Genomic DNA, 23659 nt, shown 5'->3' with positions numbered 1-23659 from the left:
TTTTGTTTGAAAATTTTGTTTTGACACTATATGCCTGATCTCTCTATACAGATTTTTTAAATTTGAGGACTAAGCAGGCTCCGTTTTGAACAACAATTTTCTGATCCAAAAAGGCTGAAAAATTATATTAACCTCGTGAGAAAATATTATTTCTAAAACTTCAAATTTCCTGCCCCTTTTCTATATGCAGGACAGTGCATTGACTGTGATCAAGAGAATTTCTCACAGCATGAAATCTGTAAGAATGTAGCAGCAAGGTCCCAGCAGAGCATCAACCAGACACAGGAGTTTCACTGCGCGATGTGCTGATGAGAGCACAGAGCACGACTGCATTCAACACTGATGAAACATATGATCTGAAGAAATCTAGATTTCAAACTGAATCAGACTCCTTTGAATTCTACATTTTAGAAAAATGACCTTCGTAGTATTTGAACACCTTATGTAAAATTTCATGGTTGGTGCCTGTAAGTAATATTTTGAAATATTTAACACACTTTTCGCTGTGAATACCGATATTAGACTCTTATCTTAGCAAATGGCGTTAACAAGGAATAGTCTTTCAGGAAAAAAAAAAAAATCCAGCTCAGCAATGAGAAGTTTTAGGGATATTTAGAGTAGGGACAAAATAGAAAGTAACATTTTCTCTGAGGTCTCCCTCCCATCGCGCTGAACCAGTCACTCCGAAACGGCTGCGACAGCAACTGCCCTGTCTCAACTTGGTTGTGCTGGAAAAGTTGCAGACCTTGCCCTTTGGGTCCACGTAGTCACAGATGGTAATTGCTTTAAACATCACCAAGGCAAGCAAACTTCTGTCCTCTGACACACTGGAAGCGATTAAAGACAGGGCCAAGTGGACCAAGATGAGACTATTTGGTCTTGAATTTTGCTTCACCTTTGACTATTACTTGGATTTTGCTCGACATGCCCAATGGTGTGCCGTCCTCCAGCTTATTCCTCCCTTTCTCACTGGTAATGGGACTGAAGGAACTTTTTTCTTTGGAATTGCACCCGTTGGCATGGCCTTTATTCTCACTGTTTGCTTACTGCTAGTGATGTCAGGAAAGAGGGATATGCTTTGCTTTTTGAATGCATAATTTCCATTGCCTTGCAGATTCACTGGATTTTCCTTCACAGTTGTGACATGCTTTTCATTCCTACAAAGGTAAGTTTTTTCTGACTTTTACATTTTTCCTATTTAGTGTAGTGAAGTATACTTACGCTCTCCTCCCATAGATGAGAGAGGAAAGAGGTATGGATCTCCTGGAAAAGGGAACAGGTATCGCATCTGATGTCTGTTCTAGTGGCTGGGTCCGTTGCAACCACGAGTGAGTCATTTGGTAAATTCTGTTGATAAATACTTCTGAATATGTTTATCCCCACAGACCAAATGAATTTGTTTTTCAGATAATCTAAAAATGCGTTAGGGAGCTGTAATGTTTTGAGCAGGTCTTTGTCCCTGCTGCGAGCGCTGTTGCTCTCCTTTTTCCCTCATGACAGTGACATCTGAGCCTCTCAGTTTTTACCCAGCTCCAGATAGGGAGCTGCAGCATCTGCAGAATAGCCACAGCGTTTATAAACAACATATCAGCTACCTTTACTGGCACATCTAGGCCCTGAGAGGCGTACTACATACTTCCTATTGCAAACTAAGCAAAACAAATACTTTATTTTTAAATTGCATAAAGAGTAGCCTTGCTCAGGCAAATCCGTTCTACCCTTTCCAGTTCACAAAGTGGCTCATGCTTTGATGCCATGAATTGACAAAAAGGCTTCGGTCCATCCAAATGCAGAACCTGCTGTTTGTATCCATTCAGTTACAAACCAATGAAGTAAAAGCTGATTGCAAAATCCCAGTCACTGCAGAGGCATTCGCGAGATACTGACATTGTGCAGCCAAAGCAATGCTGAACCTGCTCTGTACTTTGAAAACCAGACTCTCCTAAAGTCATTCCCAGCTGTCCTAACAGAAGTGGACCCATTGCTGAATGAATACAAGGATTACCTCCATCTGCTCATTGGCTTTCCAGGTGATACAAAGTAAATATTCTGGAAAGAAAAACCAAAAAACAAAAACCCCAAAGTTGCTCTGTGTTAGCGAGTTTCAGCACATAAGGCATTAACCTTTCAGAAATGTCGACTGCTCTGTCCAGCTAGAAGTGATTAAAGCAATGGTATTGTCCTTCCAGCATGCAGCACTAGATCGCCATCTCTACCATTGCTGGCTTCACGCAGGGACGGTAATTTAGAACAGAAGTTCAGATGCAGCTTGACTGAATAGTGTTTGAGGAAAAAGATTATCCCTTGAATATCTCATCCAAAATTTGCAGTTCAGTTTTACACTTGTGAGACATTGCAAATTCCCTTTGCATTTTGGAGTGGAGTTGATACATATAATTCACTGAGGCGAGTACTCTTTTGTGAAGAGCTGGCCACCTTGCAGCCCTGCAGCCAACCAAGTTTGTTCAACCTGCAAGAGTGGCGTGAGTCTCTCCAAAACCTCAGACTGACTGTGCAGTAGGTATATCAGTCACACCATGAGCGCCACTTTGGCTGTATTCAGGCTGCACAGAGTCTCCGAGATAACTAAGAAGCAAACAAAGCCAACTGCTCTTGGTGTTAGTCACTGATGAAGAGGTAAGAAAGAGAGATATTGTGAAAAATGCACTGACTTCTCTGTGTGCTCCCCAGATAAACATATTTGTGTTTATTCAAAGGCAGCAGCCTCTGAACCTCTCTCACCCAGCATGAGTTTAATGAACCTGGTGATAGCTGCCAACCATTGGTGCTATCTTCTAGCTTTGGCAATACGTGGACTTCGTTGGCCTGCAAACAGGGCCCCCTGGCCTGAAGAAGTCAACAGGCATTTTTATTTCTTCATATTGCTGACCTCCCAGGCCTGCAACAACGCTGTCTCGAGAGCCAAACTCTTTCAGGAAATCTCTCTCTCATATTTCTGAAGCGTTTAGCCATGTAGTCCTTATGATGAGAGATATGGCTTCCCTGAACTTCGGCAATAACGAATTTCAGCCGTCTCCTTTGAACCTGGCTTCCCTGACTGTAAAATCAGGGAAGTGGACCAAAAGGCTTTGAAGTATGTGTTAATTTTCAGGCCGAAAAAGCGTGCTTCAGTGTCTGCTAGGCCAGCCTCTACATAGTATCCCATGATACTAGCTACCTTGTCAAAGGTGTCCCCTTGGGGAAACTGGGGGGGGGAAGTGGAGAAGAAAGAAGGAGGGGAGAGAAAAAACGCCACAATGTCTTTTTTTTTTTCTTTAAATAGTTATGTGCATTTTTCTTAAGATTTAACTTTAGCAGCAAATTCTGCTTTTGTCATATGTAGACACTGACATGTTTGGAAGGAAAACATAGAATTTGATTTCTTGAACTACATTTACAATAGTTATTTTCTTTGTACAGTGGTATTTTCATGAAAGGACAGAGATTAAGAGGTTTGATTTTATTTAGATTTTATTGATTAGTGGTCCACAGAGAAAAGGGAGGAATCAATGTTTTTTGTTCAACATGATTGAAGCTATAGAGCAGAGTACTATTTATGTACAAAAAAAGTCAAGCAGAAGTGGTCTTTTGTAATAGAAATCAATATAGAATGGTAATTCAGAAACAGTCTTCGGAGAAAAAAAATTGTTTGGATTCTCATTCGTTGAAGTTGACTGCGTTTGCAAAATAAAATTTATTTTGTGACAGTGATGGGTGAAATTGCTCGTTGCCAGATCCAGTGCTTGATGTAGTCCACCAAAGTCTTTCCAGAGAAGACAGATTAGCGAGTGAGTGGCCTGTAAATGAGACCTCTCGCAGCTCTTCCGACCCAGGCCGCAGTCGTATTCAGCTGCTTGGACTCCTCGAGTGCTGAGGGCTGCTGTCATCAGTGCCCCAGGCTCACACTAGAGACGGTATTTCATTTTTTACGTTTTGATTTTAGTGCACAGAGACTAAACTCCACCTGATCCTATGGAAACTGTAAGAAGGTACACAACGCGTTAGCTTTTCCATATATCCTTTGGTAGGCAAGCAATTTTTGAGGAAATAGACTGTTAAAAAGGTAAGGGAACTCTCAGCCAGGAGAAGCATCATAAATCAATAGGGGTGAATGAAACTCTGCAGGAAAACCAGACACATGCCCAAATTAGGTAGATGGAAACAGAAAGGCTGGGAGAAAAGCATAACTTGGAGCAAAAAAGAAAAAAAAATAAGAAAAAAGCTGTCAGGCAGCAAACAAAGCTAACTCTTTAATTTTACTTTAAAATTTTACTGTTGTGGCTGAGACAATAAAATGAAATAGCTTTAGAAAATAAGAAAAGAACAAATGGAATCAAAGAAAGGGAATTTTACATGACATTTGAAACTTGAAGATGATACAATTCACTTCCTGTTACCTTCCCACTGAAGTTCTCATAACTGGGCTTCCTGATGGTCCTTCCTTCTCAAAATAAATACTAGCATAAGGGAAAGAGCTGATGATTCAGCGCAGTAGAGTCATTTCTTTTGCCGTGTTGTTTTAAAAACCAAAGACCAAACTGAAATTGGTTGCTGACAAATCAAAGGTAGATCTTCAAAATAAATTGAGTTATACATAACATGGATACAGATAAAGACAGAATATTTCTTAATAATTCTAAGAAGGGGAATACGAATAAAATTTTCAATTTATTTTCTTATAAAGAAAACACACAAAGAGAATGTGAGAATATGAGGCTGAGCAAAGTGACTGAGCGTATGAAACATAATTATTTGCCAGTGCAAGTACTTTTGAGGACAAGGAAAATTTTGGAGTGGGCTAAACTCTTGCCAAAGAGCGTTTTTTCTAGCTGCAGCCCAAGAACTGTTAAACAATAGCTTTAAAACCTGGTCAATTGGTAGTTGAAATCTTATGAAGCAACATAAACTCAAGTGTTCATTACGTACAGCTTGTTTGAGACCAGTCAGATTCTATCTGTTTTCTGAATGGAAAAGAATTTTATTTTACTGATCAACTGGCAAATTTCAACATATGTTGATTGAACAGAAATGTTATTTTGGAAAAAAAAAATTGAATATGAGGAAAAAAAAATGCTTCAGCATTATGGAAAGGCCTATCTAGATAGTTTTGTTCTGAAATGATTTTTCTTTCTAAGCACATCACTGCATAAAATGAAATGTCACAATCTGAGTGCAACATTTTGATTGATCTGAAAACAAATCCAAACAAAAATTATGAAATGTCAAGCTTCTATATATCTCTGTTCTTCTTTTTGTAAGAAATCAATCATGTTCCATCTATTTGTTGTGCTACTTAATTTGCACCTTTTTATGAACCATTACATTTTTATATTATCAAAGTAAATAGTCTTAAAAACACTATACTGTCAGTCACCTTTTCATTCCTCACTTCTGGAAGAAAATATCTTCTATGTAGAGTGTTCCCTTTAGGAATGGGGCTGTCTCTTTTCCCTCTCCAGCATTCCCCCCCCCGCCAAGCGCTAGCTGGCTTTATGCCCATATCTGGAGGAGATGAGGGCCCCCGGGAGCCTGGACTGTGTGAGCAGCCCCGAGATGCGGGTGAATCTCCTTTCCGCACTGTAGCTCAACTTGAGAGTTGTTTGAACTTTCAGTACAGTTTTAGAACTTGCTGACGTGTCAGAAGGAATTTTAGAGTAAACATAAAAAGCCAATAAATATGTCTTAAGGTGAATACAGGTGTCTGTTTAGTCACAAAGTCATTGTATTCGGGGAAAATCAAATCAGCTGCACTTGCATATCTTTAAATGGATTTAACATTTGACATTATAACTAATATAAAGCCTCGATTGCTGAGGTTTACAAAGAAAATGTATTCAGTTAAGGTCAAGTGTCCACACAAACTGGTAGCACAAGTGAGCATCTGCAGGTGAGCAGTGAGCTAAAAACAGAGCCTAAAAAAACTAGGGCCAACTGCATAATACAAGGTTCGCTACCAGAAGTGCTAGATCAGTAATAATTTATTTGACAACAGTTAGATTCAATTTGGATATTAGACCTGTCATTGAAAAAGACTTCTGTTTTTCCTTCAGTAGTGCTTTGAGATGATCTTGCTTTGAAGCTATGTCAAAATAGCTCTGAATCAGGAGAAAGCTTAATATTTTTAAGTTGCAAGTCTAAACAGCCTCAATGTAGTATAAAATTGTTCTGAGGATCGAACCTCCTGCTATGGCACCCTGGAGCATTCAGTCACTTTCAATAAATCTCTTTTAATAATTTCTCACTTGTCTTTATTATTACTGAAAGTCAGAGCATCTGAATGCAATGTCAGAGAGAAAAAAGGCTTGAGCTAGATGGAGGAGTTAGGCTTATTTGAAAGTTAACAGGAAGCAAAAGTAATCCAGATGGGAACGTACTGGGGAAAGGGACTTTTTCACATGAATTTACAGGTGGTGGTTGTCAACTCTGTCAGCGGGGATACCATTTCTTCCATTTCAAGAAGTTATGTCACAGGATAGTATATTGAGAACAGACTTTCAGAGGTCTGTTCTTCTCATCTTTAAAGTGTTCCTTTTATTCAGCTTGCTTTCATTACATCTGGAAAAGCTGCATTCCTCATCTCTTGGGAATATATGCTGTTAAATTATTTGTCACATGGGGTACAGATGTGAGCTGCTTGACATTTTTCTGGTCCTTTAACAAAAAACATCCGCACAGCAACTTTCCATTAAGAAATACCTTGTGAGTTTTGTGAAAGGGCTTTTCATGTACTTTGTGTACTTTGTGCCAATTACAACCCTTTTGGTGACTAATTCATTCCCTCATTGCATATGGCACACCGTTAGGTGATGAAAAATTCAGGCTGGAGAAGGCTCATTTATCTCAAGTTGGAAGCCAAACTTGCCCTGCACAGGTTTTCCAATGCATTTATTCAAATTTTGATAGAAGACTAGCTCATAACTCTTACCCCTAAAATTATCTATGTAAATAAAGGTAGTGAACGAAATGAGCTGGATTGAAGCATCAAGTTGGCTGATGAGTTTTTCATCCGTTGTCGCTATCTCCCAGCACCTTTCTGCAATTGACCCTTTACCGCTCAGGTCAAAGCTATTCCCAGTTTTCCTCTGGCTCCTGTAGTCTGATTCGTATAGGTTCTGTGGTCCAAAGGGCCATTTTGAATCCTAAAATATATTTCCCCATGAGCTATTAGTTTAACCTGTCTTTTTTAAAAACAAAAACAGAGGAAACAACACCCTCTAGCCAAACTGCAAAGATTCAGTGAAAAAAAATGAGCATTCATTGTGTCTTACTGAGTCTGAAACAGAATTATTTATTACCGATCTTGGGGAGAGCCATTTTGTTCTGCAGAAGATGACATTCCAGGGAGCAGAGTATTTGATAAAGAAGGAAAAATCAGGAAAGAAATCGTTAATCTTTGGCACCTTCTGGTTTTTTGCTGCAGGTCTGCCAGGAGGAGTCTTCTCGAACAGGCTCAGGGAGGATGGAGGGAGCTAGTTCTCTCTTTATGATTGCTTTTCTCTCGTAAACAAACGCTGAGCCTTGCTAGCACTCTATCACAGATGAGATTTAATATATATAAAACTCTTGACAACTGCAGTGATAATTTTAGCCTGCCAGTTTATGAGATTATAAAAGGAAGTTTCCCCTTGCCAGTCTTTAAAGTTGCAAGGCTGAGTTTGGGCCCGATGTAGTCTATAACCCAGACTATTCATTCTCAGGCTGAGACAGAAGCTGGCCCCCACAGTGCCCTGTAACCAGACAATACAGTATGGCTGTTTGGCTGCAGTAGAGAGAAACATGTTTATTTGAAGCTATTGTAGCTATAACGCCATGAAAAAGATGTGGCTTAAAGTGCACTTTTCGGAGTATTCCTAGGATAAATAATGCTAGTGATTGCAGGGGGGCACAGAGTAAAATAGGGCCTCGTTCATCATTGCCGTTCTAATCACTAGATTGCATGAATATGGAGCATTACGGCTAGAAGGACATTAGCATGGGAAACGGCAGTTCTTTGCCTGCAGTGAGCCTTTTAATGGAGTAAAACGTAATTCCTGCAGCTTCTCACGAGCAGGTGAGGTTTTCCCATCGGGGCTGGTGTTGCTTTTCCGTGCTGGTATCTGTAGGGACGTGCAGCGGTAGAGACGCCGTTGGGCAGGAGCTGGGCGGTGGAGCCCGTGCGCCCCGAGGGTGGCCCTCGAGGGGAGCAAGGGAAGTGTGGCAGTGATCAGGGAGTTCATGGAGCACAGCCTATTTTTCATCGTTTCTGTCAGTACTCCAGAATACTGAGGAAAAAGCTGTAAGGTAGGAGAGATTTTTCCACCAGTGTTTTTTCTTTCCTTCCTATGGTTCTGGGCGAGACTGTGATGAATCTTGGAAGTCTTGCGATTCGGGTCGTCTGGCAGAAGTTAGCATCCCACGCTCTTGGCTCAGGTTGCAGCTCAAGGGCAGTGTCTTGGCTGGGGAGACTCCTCCGAAATGGCTTTCTCCTTGCTCAAGCTGGCTCTCCTGGGCTGTGCAATCGGGCAATAATGTTTCTATTCAAATGCCCTTCAGTATTTCCAATCTGTTGCAGAAGTACTAGTATTTGACAAAGTGAAACCGTTAACCTGTTTCCCTAAGGTAACGCGGACGAGAGCAGTCTGCTGCATGGTTGCTATCGCTGGACTTGAGCCGTGCGGAGGGAGCGCCATGTACTGAGCCCACAGCGGTGGCTTTCCAGCAATGAGGACACTCGTTTCTCTCTCTTTCCTCTCCCCAGCCGTGAAGCTTCATGAAACCTGGAGGAAAGCAGTGACATCATCTATTTTATCAAATTTGGTTAAATCCAGTGAAAGACTTCAAAAAGGAAGACAAGAAGACTGCGGGAGGGAGAGTGAGCTGCCTGTGCAACTGTGAATATCTCTATTTCCTAGGAAGCAGCCTAAAAAAAAAATCAGTTCTTCAATTAGGATATTGATCTTCTTGAAGTGAAGGTAAAGGTTAAGATTTAGTTTTCTTCCTTATTGATAAGACTCTGGCTTATAATGAGGAGACACAATGTTGTTAAAAGCCTTAGGAAAGGTCCAGGGATTATAGTGCTGATGATGCTTTACTGAACGGTCTAGAACTGTGACAATAGGAAAAGATAAGTCTTTTAATTAAGTATTTCATATATCAGTTGTAATTATTTCCAGTTAGCACTAATGAAGTAAGGATGGTGCAAACAAGCAATATAATCTGGTGATAAGCATTTTTTTAATTAATATAAAGGGCACGGATACTACTAATTGACTCAGAGTTTTTTTTTTTTTTTTTTTTTTTTTTTTACATATGTTGGTGTTATAAGAAATAAAGCCTTTCATTTTTCTTAACCATTTCTCTTCTTTTCTTTTCTTCCATTGCAACATTTTTGACTGGCTGTACTTTCAACATTTTGGTTATCCCAAGCTCACTTTTATCCAGGAAAAGATATTGTCCTAGAATTTCTACGCACAAAGTTCCTTAAACATTCTTGAAAAGTCCTTTGCTTTTCTGAATTAATTCAGTGGCTGTTCTCTATTATAGTTGAATGATTAAACACAGATTGATATGCGCTCTTCTTGAACTATAAAGTCTTAAACAGATTACATTTTCTGATGAAACTGAATTCTTGCCTCATTTCCATTGCCATAGTTGCCGTTGTTAACAGTATAATTGAAAATTGGATGTTTGTGAGACGAAACAGTGAAAACAGGTGCACTTTCCAATAGGGAGGTAAGTCCAAATGCCAAAAACATCAAACTGAATTTCAGATCTGCTTGTGGTTTCAGATATTGATATTCTTTATGAATATTCAGGATTCTTTCCAGGAAATGCAGCCATAGAAAATCATTTAACTTATTCTTATATGAAGCAATGCAATACATTGTTTTGTATCAGGTGTGGCTTGGCTAGCTTGAATATCTCAAAACACTTGGAGATTTTCAGTAGCTGTTTGAGGTTGCTATATCATTAGTGATATTTGTAAGTATAAAAGTAGAAAAATTATGCTACATGATAAGGTTGTCCAGAGCAGGAAAAAAAAAGGCAGTATACTTCTGAAATTCCGTTTATACATATATGAGAATGAGGATATATAACACCTTCTCACTAAACGTTTTGAGCAAAGATACTGTAACAGTGCTTACGAGCCATTGTGAGATACAGCTATATTTCACCAACTTATCTAGGATTACTTCCTAATGTTCTGGGGGTGGTAGCACAAGCTAGACATACCGTGCTGGTGGAGGTGGTGCTCCTCTCGCTGCTTTGAGCAGCAGAATAAGTTTAGTTTACGTTTTGGGCTGAAATCTTTTCCTTTGGTTTAATGTGGCCCACTGGAGTGCCTATGAGACTGCAGTGCTTCCTGGAGGTACAGTAAGTACTGCCACTGCTAAACAATGTCTTTGCTTTCTTCCATATGAATATTAAAGGGAAAGTATGCCAAAACTGCATTGAAACTTGAGAAACATGATTAAAAGATCATACTTCTGGTGCAATCTCATTTAGTCTCCTAAAAGCTATCAAAGAAGATAATTACATCAGCACCAAGCCGCAGCTCTAGGACTGACAGATACCCCTAATTTCCTTTGGTTTCTGTGGAAATTGTGAGTGTTAAGCGCATTTCAATATCAGTCCTTGAACAGGGGATCATAAGTCTTTCCATTACTAAAATTACTTATTTTTAAGGCACATTAGGTATTAGCACTTAGAGGAAAAAAAAATTAATCGTAATAATGAGTATTTTCTCTCCACGTTTTAGGTGAGCAGCATGTAGTCATTGTCATAATAAATCATGAAGTACACAATTCTGCGAGACTTAATGGATTACTAGAGAATAGAGGGGCCAGCAAAATGAACTACGGGAGAACTGCAGTGTTATTAAACTGCACACATTTCTAAGACAGATCGTGCAGTTAACTGGCAAATTGCTTAGTCTATTAATAAAATTCACAAGAAGCAGCAGAATATGAGATCCTTGTTCTGTACATAGTTTGTCCTTTTCAGTAAATATGACTTTAAAAGCTGCTGAGTAGTTGGGTAAGAACTGCCTTTTCTAGTCATTCCAGCATCTATTTGAAATTATATTATGTCATCACCGCACCAAATCTCATTGTGCTGGGTAATGTTACTGCATGACATGTTACAATAAATGTATTCACTCATTGCTTTGGCTTATATCTCAAGGGGCCGATTTTACTCTTGATGGAGATAATTATATCTAAAATTCTCTGCCATGCTAAGAGATTCTCCGCGGCTCATGAAATACTGCAAACGTTAATAGAAAAGTAAGAACTTCACTTTGTACATTGCTAAAAGTGCTTTACTTTCTAGGAGGTTGACAAATATCATCTACCTGAATGAAATATGACTAGAAAGAAGGGAGGAAATGGTTTTGGATTAGATTCTTTTTTATTTTTATGTTTTCAAAATATTTTAAGATTTGCTTTTTCTTTCTCTCAAGTTTTATTAAAGTTTCTTTTGAAACGTAGGCAGGAAAGTCAGTTCTGTAAAGGGCACAAAACAGCACGGAGCATGGGAAAAGGTATTGCAATACTGCCAGTACCATGGGCAGCCCCAACTGCTCCTTTTCAGAATGCATCCTCTCTGTTCTTGGTCTGAAGACCCTTTCAGATAAGGGATACGTGTGCGCAGCTCTGAGGTAACAGCTGTTACAGGATGGAAACTACGTTTTCTGCTTCCCTTAGATCACATGCCATTTTTTGGGGAAGTCAGAAATTGAGGCCTATTTTATATGTTTAGCTATTTTTAGAGAATTTGATGGTCTAATATCAGCCTGAACTTATTGAATAAAGTTTCCTGTGAACGCTGGGCTGGAGTTTGTCTTGCCCATATTTGTAGGGCTGAAAGTACATAAGAAGATTTTCTCCCCCAGAGTCCACCGAGGCCAAGAGCAATCACTTCCTCGCTTTCTGTGGGATGCAGAGAGCAGAGCGCTTCCCGGTGAGAGGCTTATGAATGATGTGTATTGGTTCTTGCCAAAGGGGGAAGAACGTTCTTACTCGTTATGTGTTTTCTCTAGGTAGTCTCTTTACCTTGTACAAAATGGAAAATTGCTGCATCTTGAAATGTTCTAACACTTCATTAGAGTCAATGGACTTTGGATCAGGCCTAGAAACTGGTTAGGAAAATAATGATGGTTAATTGAGATTTGGTTTGGTTTCCTCTGACTGAATAATATATACTTGCAGCAGCAAATAATCTCTTTTCAAGCTTTTAAACCAAATCTTGGTTTCTCTTAAGTTGCAGGCAAAACATCAGTGTATGAGATGGCCTCCTTTTTTTCTGGAAGGGTTAAATAGTGTCCTTGTCTGTCTTCAGTAAGGCCAAATTCTGAAAGCCAATAAAGCTGAGTTTTGTTTGTCGCCCACAAGCAGAAGAGTGATGGCAGTAAAGTCACATTGAGGTAGAACTAGGATATCTTAGAAAACCTGCCCAGTAAAATGAACTTTTGACAGAAGCTGCTCCGCGCTGAGAGAGAGCGCCATTTAAAGATACAAGGAAGACCTTAAGTTACAAAACGTCCTGGGAGCCAGAGTCCTAGCTTATGGAGAAAAATACATGGCTGTAAAATTAAGAAGTAATCCAGCCTGGGACAAACATTTTTCAAAAGTCTGCCCCTTCTTCAGTTAACTGCTAGGATCTAATTTCAGAGAATTAGAAGTTCTGTTTTTTTTTTCTTACAGTATGTAGAGGCCCAAATCTGAAAACAATTGCTATCAGAAATAGCACTTATTTCTATTAATTCAGGGATGTGGACAAGCTATAGTTCAGGTATTACATGATCCTCATCCTTTTAATAGGTGAGGACTGCCCAAGAATTGGATTTCTATTTGTGGCTAAAGCTCATGGTGCCCTTGGCAGTGCTACCTCCCCTTTACTGACGTAGCTGAGTTATAGACCTAAATACAGTGAGATGCTGGAGCCAAGTAATTTCCCATAGTCATTTACAAGCTGGGTCTTAAGAAGTCCTGAAAAATTTTCATGTTTCCTCTCAGTCTATAAGCAGTGGTTAATAATGAATATATCTTTATTACTACGTGCTGCACCCAAAAGTAAGTATTTAGGAATGAAACCCTAGGATGAAAGGCAGACTCTCTCCTATCTTTAGGTATGGCAAAATGTAAAGGAAGAAATTTAACAGGCTGAAGTCAGGGTAAAGTCTTAGGTGGAGGAATTTGAAATATGAGAAAGGAGGAAGTTGGGGTAGACCTTATTTCCCTATTCTGTGCATGCAGCATCCCCATTTGCTTGCAGGTACAGCAGATACAGGATGCTCATAAATCAGCATGATGCAGGTGCCGATTTCGTGCGTTGTACCTGCCGGTTCCCAGGGAGCGCTTTGCTCCTGGAGCATGAGAGCTGGCACGGCCGGCAAGCTGTGCTCTGCAAATGGGCCACCAGCCCGAGAATTTAGCTCTGCCTGGTGCCCAGGGCTTTGATTTTTCCATTTGTTAGCCAGCCAGGAGCAGCAGTCGCATTGTGGGGACTGATCCAAACCTCACGGTTGAATGCACATAGACTAGGCAGGAGTTTCCCTGGCCCTGGGCCACTGCAGCAGGATTAGTGCTGGAGCCAGAGCATCTGCTGCCCTCTCTGACTTCAAGACACTATTGAATTTATTCCTCTCTTCACCACCATAGTTGTTCCCTGAACCTCCATAGTACATATTAACTGGCAGTTATGTGAGCAGTGCAAATGTTATCTGGGAGCATTAAAACAGTTTTGGAAATATGAAACCTGCTTTTGGTGCTAGGAATTAACAAGTTTGCTAAATGGAAACTTGCTCTGCTTCCTATATGTCTTGAACTCGCATGTCATATGAGAGAAACAGCTGAAAGTTTCAAAAAGAAATTCAATTTGATTATGTTGGCCAATTATTAGCAAAATATTTACCCACTATTTGTGCAAGGGTGCCTAAAACTCTGGACTGGTATTACCTTTGTAAAAACCTCTTGTTGATCTAAATAGGAATGAAATCATACACTAGTATATCTAAGTGTAATAGGGTCAAGATCACTAGAAAATGTCTATAGCAGTGGGTAGAGAATCACAGATTTTCTGTAGGCTTTGTGAACCAGACCTGAGATTCCAGAACCAGAATATATCATAATATGCAAAAATATGCCTACAGAACACTTACCGTTTTATATGAAATTTCTTACAGATCTCCTTTATGAGTCTTAATTTGTAAACATATGACCTGACCTTTTCAAGAAAAAGTGTCATATTTACAGAAAGAAGAATGATTTAGCAGATATATCTAGGAGCTCGGAGATGTTGGTTCCGATCCTTTCTTCTAACAGGGGATCAGATTTGCCTTATTCTGGCTGGAGTGTCTCCATTGGCTGGAGTGTCTCCACTTCACTTCCATGGTGAAGTATCACATGTTTTTGAAGACTCGGAGAGGAAAATGGACCTCTGTGGGGTCCTGTACAGAAAACTAGATGACTTTGCATCCTGCAATCTTCTGGCCCAAGTTTTGTATCTTTCCCCAAGTCCTTGAAATCAGTAAGATTCACCAGAGAGAAAGAAAGGAAAAGAAAAAAGAGTAACTAGTCATGATGAATCAGGGTGACAGAACTGCCTTTCAAAATTTCAAATTTAAAATGACTTTTATTAAATCTAATTAAAATTAATTGCTTCTGCTTCTTTAGATAGTCTAGATCAGAATGAGTATTTTCATCCCCCAGATCTAGCCCTTCATCTCTCCTCATTTGCTTTGAAGTGAGTCTTCACAGCACTGACATTAGCTAAGAGGGCTATATTAAGAAAGTGGAAAAGCTCTGCTTGTCTATCACATCCCAAGATGGTTAACTGAATTTTATAAACATCTATGATAGAAAAAATATAAATTAATGGAAGATGTAATAAAAAAGTTATAGTTTATGTGAAAACCTCTCAGAGGTATTATGGAGCACTTTTCTTTTTAATGACTATACACTAATATGGCCATTGACTTTCCACACATTTTCTGCTAATAGCTTTTATTAATTCTGGGTCAGATGCAGTAGAAATTCAATACATTTCATTTTGCATTTATATTTGTGGTGGAGTCTTAAGTAAAACTTATTTAATTTAAAAACAGAGAAGTTCAAAATAGTTGACAGCTGCTCCAATTTCCATTAAACTCTTTGGAAAGGCTCAGTATTGTCTAAGTATGCTATTGTCTGCACTGGCGTCTATCAAAAAGTCAATGTTTGCCAAGAATTGCCACATGTTAGTCTCTGAGATACTGCACTTTCATAAAATAGATCATTCTTGCACCTGTGCTGTTATTTAAGACACAATATTGATCTTTAATGGTGATGTTTGCATATTATCTGTCTGGAAAGTGCCTATCACAGTGGTGGAACTATATAAATAACAATATATTATCTATATGCCTTATGCCTTATTTATCATTGGAAAATATTTTTCACCTGTTAGGTGTTGAAATGATAGGTGACTAGATATCCTTTAGCGTTTTCTGTCTACCAGCTGAAAGTGTTTTAGGACATCTGTTAGGATAATCCTTGAACACCATAAAGGAGAGAAAATAACACAAAATACATTTTCATTTACTTTTTGCTTTTTTAAAGGTTTTCTTTCTTTATTTGCATCATCATTGGAAGAAAAAAAATTTGCTTTTAAAGGTATTTTCTTCCTTGTATAACCATTGTTTAATTTGCCTTGATCCTGCAGTGAATGAATTATTGTGAATTTATGGACATATTAATCATCTCCATGGAAACAGTTTGCAATTTCACAGCACAGGAGTTTGACTTCCCTGCATGCCAACCAACAAGGAAGGAAGAATCTGAAAATGGGTAGCTGAGTAGAGATATAACACCCATCCAAACTCAGTCCAAGTCAAAAATAATTAACATCCACTGTCTACTCACAGGTCCATAAGAGAAATCGCTCTCCTTCCAGTCTGCGGGTGACTAGTGCCGACCACAAGAGATCAGCAATCTGCAAGCAAGAGTTGAGGAGGAAAAGGTCACATATCATACAACAGACTGAACATGCCCTCCTTTGAGGACTGGCTTTGTAAGGGTAAATTTGTTTCTTTTTTCAGTCGGGTTACTTAAGAAAGAAACTCTGTGGTTATGTGTTTGGCTATGGCCAGAAATTGGGGAACCTCAATAAATGAGACGTATTAACCATAGAGAAGAAAGTCCCATATGAGGCTGGACAGAAGTGCTGATCAATAAGACAAATGCCAGGTGTTCAGTGTAAGAGAAGGAAAGTAAATAATGAAAGTTTGAAAACACACAGTAATAGAGCAAAACTCAGAGAAAGAGAAAAAACTAGTAGAAAACTCTTCAGTCTTTTTTAAACCGAGCTGTCTGGGAACGTTGTTGGCCGCCCAGTATTTTCTCCTCGTCTTTGTAAATGGCAAAGCTTTCAGGTAGAGGCACGGGCTGCCCGTTTTTGGATCGCTAAATGCAGGACCTCATCCCAAGGAAAGGACTTGATTTCGTAGAAGAGGACAATTCTTGTGATATCTTTTCAGCCTGGACCCCAGTGTAGTCACTTGCCCTTGTCTTAAATTTCTTGTCTTTAACGTGAGTTGCCTGACAAATACAACGTCTAGATGCACAGAGCTAACCAGAACATTCCCCAGGTCAGTGCTGGGAAAAAGACACGTGTTATAGTTCAGGGGCTGAAAGGATTTAGTGCCTCCTACAGTATAGCGGGGTCCGGTCCCGAGGCTTCCAAATCCTGTATTATTTTCTCTCAGGAAGTGAAAGGGTTTATAAATATGTCTGCCTACCTATTAAAAAAAAAAAAAAACACCCAGGATCATGCTTCTTTTAGGCTACAGTTATCAGAACTTAAAATAAGTATTAGTAGCAGATCAGCAAACTGTCAAATGAAGAGTCCAAGAAGAAATGACGTTATATTGATTTAATGAGCGCAGCTCATAACGGAAACCTGCTGTGAAATGTTCTAAAGAGATTATTAAAAGAGCAAAAATTGAATGGCAAATACCTTTACAAAAAAGAAATCTATGGCTTGTAAAATGAAGAGAAAAGAAAGAGAAGATTAAGGTCCATTTATTTCACAGAAATAAGAGGAGTTTTTTAGAAGATGTGCAGTCAGTCTTTGTGGAGTGGTGACAAGGTAGCATCCTTTATGCATACAGGTCCTAATTCAGATGATATACCTGAAGAAAACTAATAAAGGAAGGTGGATCACATGGATGATGACCTTTGAACAGAAATCCAAGGCCACAAAACAGTAGCATATTTCAGGAATCTTGGGTATGTTTGCCTGCATCTTGTGTCACCCCCTGCCAGGGTCCTCCGCGTGTGCTACTCCTAGCGATTCAAGGCAGTGCTATGTAGTTTTCTCTAGAAGTAGTTTAACACTTTTGGTGCCTAATAAATTTGCAGCAATGAGCCGCTGTATCTGAAAAGAATCTACATTAGGGTAGTGTTTGTTTTTTTTCCCACCAAGTAAACAAGGACGTGAGTAAGACAGCTTTCGGCAATCTTATTTTCAGTTAGGTGTCTTACAACAAGACAAAAAGGTCTAGTCAAACCTCCAGCTGCTACTCCGTCAAGTGAAATATTCCTCTGCTAGCGGTGAGAGCTGGATGCATGTGATCAAATAACTATTAGAGTAATTCTAAGTATGATTACTTTCTTGAATGCTGACATCCACAGAGAAAGCAGTTTCATTCGAGTTTTGTAGGCTGCAGATTTCTTCTGCAACTGGATATTCAGCCACATCCAGCAGTTCAGAATTGCTGAGCCAAAATCCTTTAATGATTTGGAAAAAGGGAAGTTCTCTTGTGAAAGTGGTTGAAAAATGCTCATTTCTTTTTAAATGCCACATCTAATGTACTCCTGCGTTGCCAGCAGTTGTCCTGAGGGCAGGCCTTTGATAGCCCCTGTTTCACGTGCGCATGGGAAGTGCCCAGGAGAAGATTAAGGCCTAGTGAGTTGAACCAAAAAGCTGTGAATTCGGAAATTTTAGCTTTGCTTTCACTTGCTTTCAGATTAGCTAAGTCACTTGCTCTGGGTCTTGATGTCATCGACTGTAAGACTTCCCAAATGTAATCTGCCTGATTGATTGAGTAAATTCTGTAAAGCTTTTTGGGGGAAAAAAAGAGGAAATATTCCATACTAATATAAAACAGTATAAGTTATAACTATATATATCTGGCTTTTGCTTTAGAGTTTGGAGCTTAGAGATATAGACACACTAAGATGAATTATGTTTATTTAAGTATATTACTATTTTTTTTTTCCTGTAAAATATCTCTGGTTATTAGCTTGGGTGCATGGCTGCAGTGCACAGCAATATGGTTTCCGGAGCTTACTAGTATCTTCATGATGTTGTACTAAACTGTTTAAATGTACTAAAGAGTCCCTGGAATTTCAAAGCCCTTTTCATTCATCCAAAATCAGAACAAAAAAAATAAAAATCCCTACGTACTAACTGACTACCTAGAAAGGCATCTATGGACAATGTACGGTTCTGGGCATATTAAGTTAATTTATTTTCTGTAGTTGCCCTGTTCACTCTTTGGGTTAGCCAAAGGCACCCGGGTGTTTCAGTGTCTGGCCGGCACTCCAGAAATGAGAATTAGGTCGGAAGCATCAGGTTAAACCACAAGTAACACTTCTTTCCGAAAAAGTACTCTTGGAAATTAATTATGATCATAAAGCTGCCAATACTTTTCCTTTTCGTACTGTTCAGTTTTATTGCTGAGGTAGAACTGCTCAGCGTGGCTGAAGTGCTTTGTCTTAGTAATAGGCCCCAAGTCATTCTGCGGTGACGATCGTATTCTTTATTGACGTAAATGTGTAAACCCAGCAGCCTATTCAAATGTGTCAAATCCTTTAAGTGAATATTTTTAGAAGGGCTCCACTAATCATAGCTGCTTTTGGTTATGGTCTCAAAAACTGCATGTGAATTGATTGGCGGGGATTGCTAGAACTGGTCAAATCAAGAAAGAACGGATGATACTTTGGCCCACATTTCGCCCACTGACATGTGGGAGTTAGGAAGGCTTTAGCCCCTGTTGAGACAGATTCTTTACTGGAATGAATTTTTTTTACTCTTTAGATTTTGAGCATTGCTTGGCAATCCTCTGGACTTTTAAAATATCCTATTTATGATAAATAAATGGATATTATATATAATAGCATAAAAAATACTAGTGATCTTATCGAGAACAGCCCACGAAGTGGAAGTCAGCTGCAGGAGAATAGCCAGGTCACCTCACCCAGTCAACAGCAGGCAGCTGAGGTACGCATACCGTAGACCACTATTCTAGCTAAAGATGTACGGCACCTAAAAGTAACCGTGTTTTAGGTTAAACCGCGTTCTTTGGGTAAACCCCTCACCTGTCGGCGACCCACGAGGAATGAAGTGCAGCGCAGCAGCTAAAGCAGAGGGCCAAGAGCTGAGACGACCTGCGGTCTCCTTCCTTGATGTAGCGTGTGACCTTCAGCAAACCACACACATCCACACTTTCAAAAACGACCTCTGCTTTTGGGTTCTTCTGCTTTCCGAGAATCTGTTAATCATCATGTGCATCACAAATCTAATCACAGGGACGCCGCGGAGATGCGAGCGGGGAATAGTCGTGTGGGAGCGCTACGGAGAGAGAACCTGTCCGGAAGGGAAAGCAGTAAGTCGGGGAAGACAAAGCACAGCCCTTGGTTGTTGCTGTTTAGTGTGCGGGCTGAGGCTTGCAGGAGGTTTGAGTCTTCCCTTTTGGCCAGGCAGGGCTGCTCTTGGAGCGATGAGGCTGAGCCCTGTAAACCTCTCTCTGGAGGGAAGACTGTTGCTAGATTGGGGCCATTTGGGGTGTTTCTACCTTTTGGCTGCTGTCGGAGGGGTGATCTGCCGTGAGCTGCTGTGCTAAGGTTGGTCATGGGGGCTATATGGTTACCCGAGAGCTATGGATCCCATAACACGGTCACACACCTGACCGTCGGCTGTGTCTGGCCTTCGTGTCAGGGTGCCAGCTGGGAATTTGCTCCTCCTGGGAAGAATTTTTGCCAGAAGATTTCCAAGCTGTGCCTTGAGCCCAGGGGTGGCCTCCCAACAACTGCTCCTTGCGTGAGGGAGGGGAAAGGAAGGGGTGGGAATGAGAAAATGGCCGTCTCTAGAATGAGAAAACGGCTGTCTGACATACTGTGAGGGCTCTTTAGGTCCTCTCTGCCTGTGGTTTCAGCTCCCTCTGTTTTCCTCCTGCTTTTGAACAAATCCTGCTGTTGTGAAGTCTGCTAAAATCTACTGTCCTGATGACTGACTCTGCCCATTAATCACCTGAAGGGTAGCAGGTTGGTTGCTTGGTAGTAAAACACATTACCTGCAAGCAAGTGCCTGGGGCAGAGCAGCGCAGCGTACCCTCATCATTCAGCGATGTGCCCGCAAGACGGAGGGCAAACAGCAAAACACCAGCAGGATGTGCAGTGTGAGAGGGGGGAACTGGTGTGGACGCACCAAGGTGGACAACAGCCTTTTACTTGATCCGGTTTCATGAAAGGCAGCTGCAAGCAATAAAGCCTTTGCTTTTATTTGCATTCTGCACTGTCTGAGCCTTAAGCCTGTACCCCCGTTGAGAGCTTTTAGGCTCCTTGTGTGTAGCAAATTTTAAAGGTACAAGATATCAACTCCTTCCTCTATTCCTAAATTGAGAGTATTAAACCCTGGTGCCTGGAAAGACTGAGCAGCGGGAGCTCCCCTCGGTGTTTGGCTGTTCAGGTTGCCTGTGAGAGTGTGTGGTTTGCAGTCACTGAAAGAAGCTAATGCCAGGTGGCTAATTTTGTTTCCTAATTTTTTGTTTTTCTGGTGGGACTGTGCTTCTTCCCCTGCAAAGGGTCTGCTTCAGCAAATGTCATCAAAATCACCTGCAGAACTGCCACTCATCAGGAGACTTGGCAACACAGATCACCTGCTCAGGGGCAGTATGAAACTTCCCTTTCTCTAGTGACTGAAAGTATTCAAATCAGACTAGCGAAGGCTGCTGTAAGTGCTGGTGGATCAGTCTCATGGATTTGTAGGCTTCAGAGGGGAAGTTCAGCTTGGTCCATGGCTGTTGGGTCCAGAGGAGTTTTTCTGGCTGAACTTTATGGCACTAACTGTCCCTCTTTGGTGTTCAGAGAAGTATTTGCTGTTACTGGCTGTAGCGAGGTGGAGCATCTGGTGCTACCAGGAAATTCATATGCGCCATAGCAGCATTTCTAGTAAGTTGTGAAAGATTTTGAAGAGGGAGAGGTTGCAGGCGTATGGTATTGTTCTTAGCCGTTTCCCATCGAGGACTGACTTCTCTTGATCTGTCTGCTATACGTATAGCCTGAAGGATCAGGCCCTTGTCCTGATGCATGATAAATTCTGGTAATTAGAAACAATGGAGTAGCTGAAAAAACCCAGCAGTTTGCCTCTCTGAGTCAGGTTTGGTTGATGAACCAGAAGCTCCTCCAGAATCAATCCTGTGAGACTGGGACTCACAGAAGTGCCTGTGGCCAACTTTCTTTTTTTTTTAATTTCTCCCCCCCTCCCGTGTTTTCTATATTTGACAATCTGGTGGCTGTGCTTTGTAACAGACCATTAGCTTTCTGGCTCTGGGCTGCTGAGATGAAGCTCACTAGGATGTAGAACAAAAGTGCAAAAACTGTAAGTGTGAGAGGGGGGAAAAGCCCTGAAATGACAGGATTCTTGGAATAGCATTTGCTGCTGTCGAACTCAGAGCTCACTTGTTGACGGGAGATAAAAAGAGTAGTAGGCAATACTGCATATGCCTCGGAGACTGGAAGATATTCAAACGGAGATGTTCTTCAGCTTGCTTTCTTGCTCCTTATCAAATCTTCCTTATTCCTATTGATCTTAACTGAGTTACTTCTATAGGTGACACAGAATATAGCCATGTTATTTTAATAAGTAACTGTGCCTTTGTATGTAGTTCAAGGCAATGCAAAACCTGCACCACTAAGCGCGTCCATCTTGAGCATTTTGAATGCCTCATAATTCTGCAAAATTCTTACAGTTAGAAGGAAAGCATAAAAGACTATGTAGATGTATGTTTCTGTGTGTCCATGTATATATGTATTTTTTTTCTCTTGCATTTCCTAATTGATCATATACATTGGTTCAGGCAACAGGTGTCCACATGGATGCAACAAACGCTGAACTTTAGTGACAGGGAAAATAATAGTAGCTGTTCTCCTAGATGCTATAATTTAGCATGGCAAAACAGTAGTGTTCTACCCATCTGACCACGTAGCTCTAGGCGAATGAGTGACACTACTATTGTTTGTGTTGTCATGAAATTGTTCAGTTACCTCGGCAGCTCAGCTGCATAATCAATCATTTCAAACAATTAAGACAATGCAGTTAGTTAGCAGCTGACAACCCGAAGTGCCAGCTGCCAATTTTGCTAGCTTGTGGGTTTTTTGGTTTTAAAATTCACATGGATGGGAGTCACCCGATGTTTCTTTCTGTTCATAATAACTTTCCCTGCTGTATTTCACAAGTGCTTATCACAGGGCATGACAGACTAGTCAGCATAATTGTTACCATGAGATTGCATTAACGTGAAACTCATAACCTCTGGTGGTGGCACTGCAGCATTCCTCTCTGAGTTTCTGAACGAGATGGTTAAAGAGGTTAAAGGACTACAATATTAACTGCTTTTTAACTGGCTTCTGATTCTAGTGAAAGAATATTAGCTGTGTTTAGTATTTTCAATTTCTAAGGAATATACAAGTATTCACTTATGGCTCTTGATTTAATGTTTCAAAAATGACCTGCAGTAAAAACAGTTGACTCATCTTGTTGCCATTGATCTTTGGGAATCTCCTTTCCCAGAGGAGCTGTGCTAAGATTTCCCACCCTGTGAAACTGCTTCAGTAGAACAGATTATTTTTATATCACCTTTAGCATATTTCCCCAGGATGTGCTGTAACTATGTGTCTCCTGATGCTTTTCCTGGGGAGGGGTGATGGGGAAATACTTACCTGGAAATCATTCTCCTTTATCCTGTTGTATATGCATGCTTCATTTGACTGATATTGTGCATATTACAAACATGTCAACTTTGGCAGGGCTTCATGTGTAATATAGTTTATTTCCTAGCTTTATGTGGAATATTAGAGATCTGCAAAGTCTACCCTCCGTGCTCATAGCTCTTTAGCAAGCGTAAACTAGACTTACTGTTGAAATAAAGGAGGAGTTTTGTAGCCTGAGTAGCCTATATCAGTTAGACATAGCAGCTGTCTTAATGAAAAGTAGTCAGAAAGATGAGATTGAAAAACATTGGGTGGGGGGTGGGGGAACGGTTAATACACATTTGGAATAACAAGAGGCTTATTTATGCCACCTTTAATGTTTCAAAATACTGATGCCTACTTTTTAGGATGGGCTCTTTATGACCAATGATAACACTTCTCATTATGCAAGCTAGTATAAAACTAACCACACCTCATAGTCCGGGTCATGAATTGACATTTAAGGGGAGAAAATTACTTCTTCCAAGGTTGCTCATATGCAAGAGTGCAATCCAGTGGCTGAGCCTGTAAGAGACGTAACAGTCCTCGGTTAACCAAAGAGCAGGTATTAGGTAGGGTGGGCTGGTAACTGCAGACTGTCTGTTAATAGCCTCCAGTCCTACGTCTGCAGTGTCCTTAGGACTAATTTGGTTCTGGTCAACATCTGT

At 40.4% G+C, this 23659-nt stretch overlaps 1 long non-coding RNA gene across 6 annotated transcripts in view; it reads left to right on the top strand.

Annotated features, from left to right (window-relative positions):
* The window catches only part of LOC104140030 (uncharacterized), a 163332-nt gene that overhangs the window by 32578 nt on the left and 107095 nt on the right, over positions 1-23659 (top strand). For 4 of the 6 annotated variants that reach the window (XR_011142886.1, XR_011142884.1, XR_011142883.1 and 1 more), the window contains 3 exons: positions 1115-1165; positions 8738-8951; positions 15884-16035. This is a non-coding gene — a long non-coding RNA (uncharacterized lncRNA). Of the gene's footprint in view, positions 1-1114; positions 1166-8737; positions 8952-9630; positions 9712-15883; positions 16036-23659 lie in introns of all 6 variants that reach the window. The other 2 variants (XR_011142885.1, XR_011142887.1) reach the window with 2 other exon arrangements.

The sequence above is a fragment of the Struthio camelus genome, chromosome 9 (assembly GCF_040807025.1).
Source record: "Struthio camelus isolate bStrCam1 chromosome 9, bStrCam1.hap1, whole genome shotgun sequence".
NCBI classification, from domain to species: domain Eukaryota; kingdom Metazoa; phylum Chordata; class Aves; order Struthioniformes; family Struthionidae; genus Struthio; species Struthio camelus.
The sequence above is the reverse complement of the archived record's forward strand: the minus strand, read 5'-3'. Positions and strand labels throughout refer to the sequence as shown.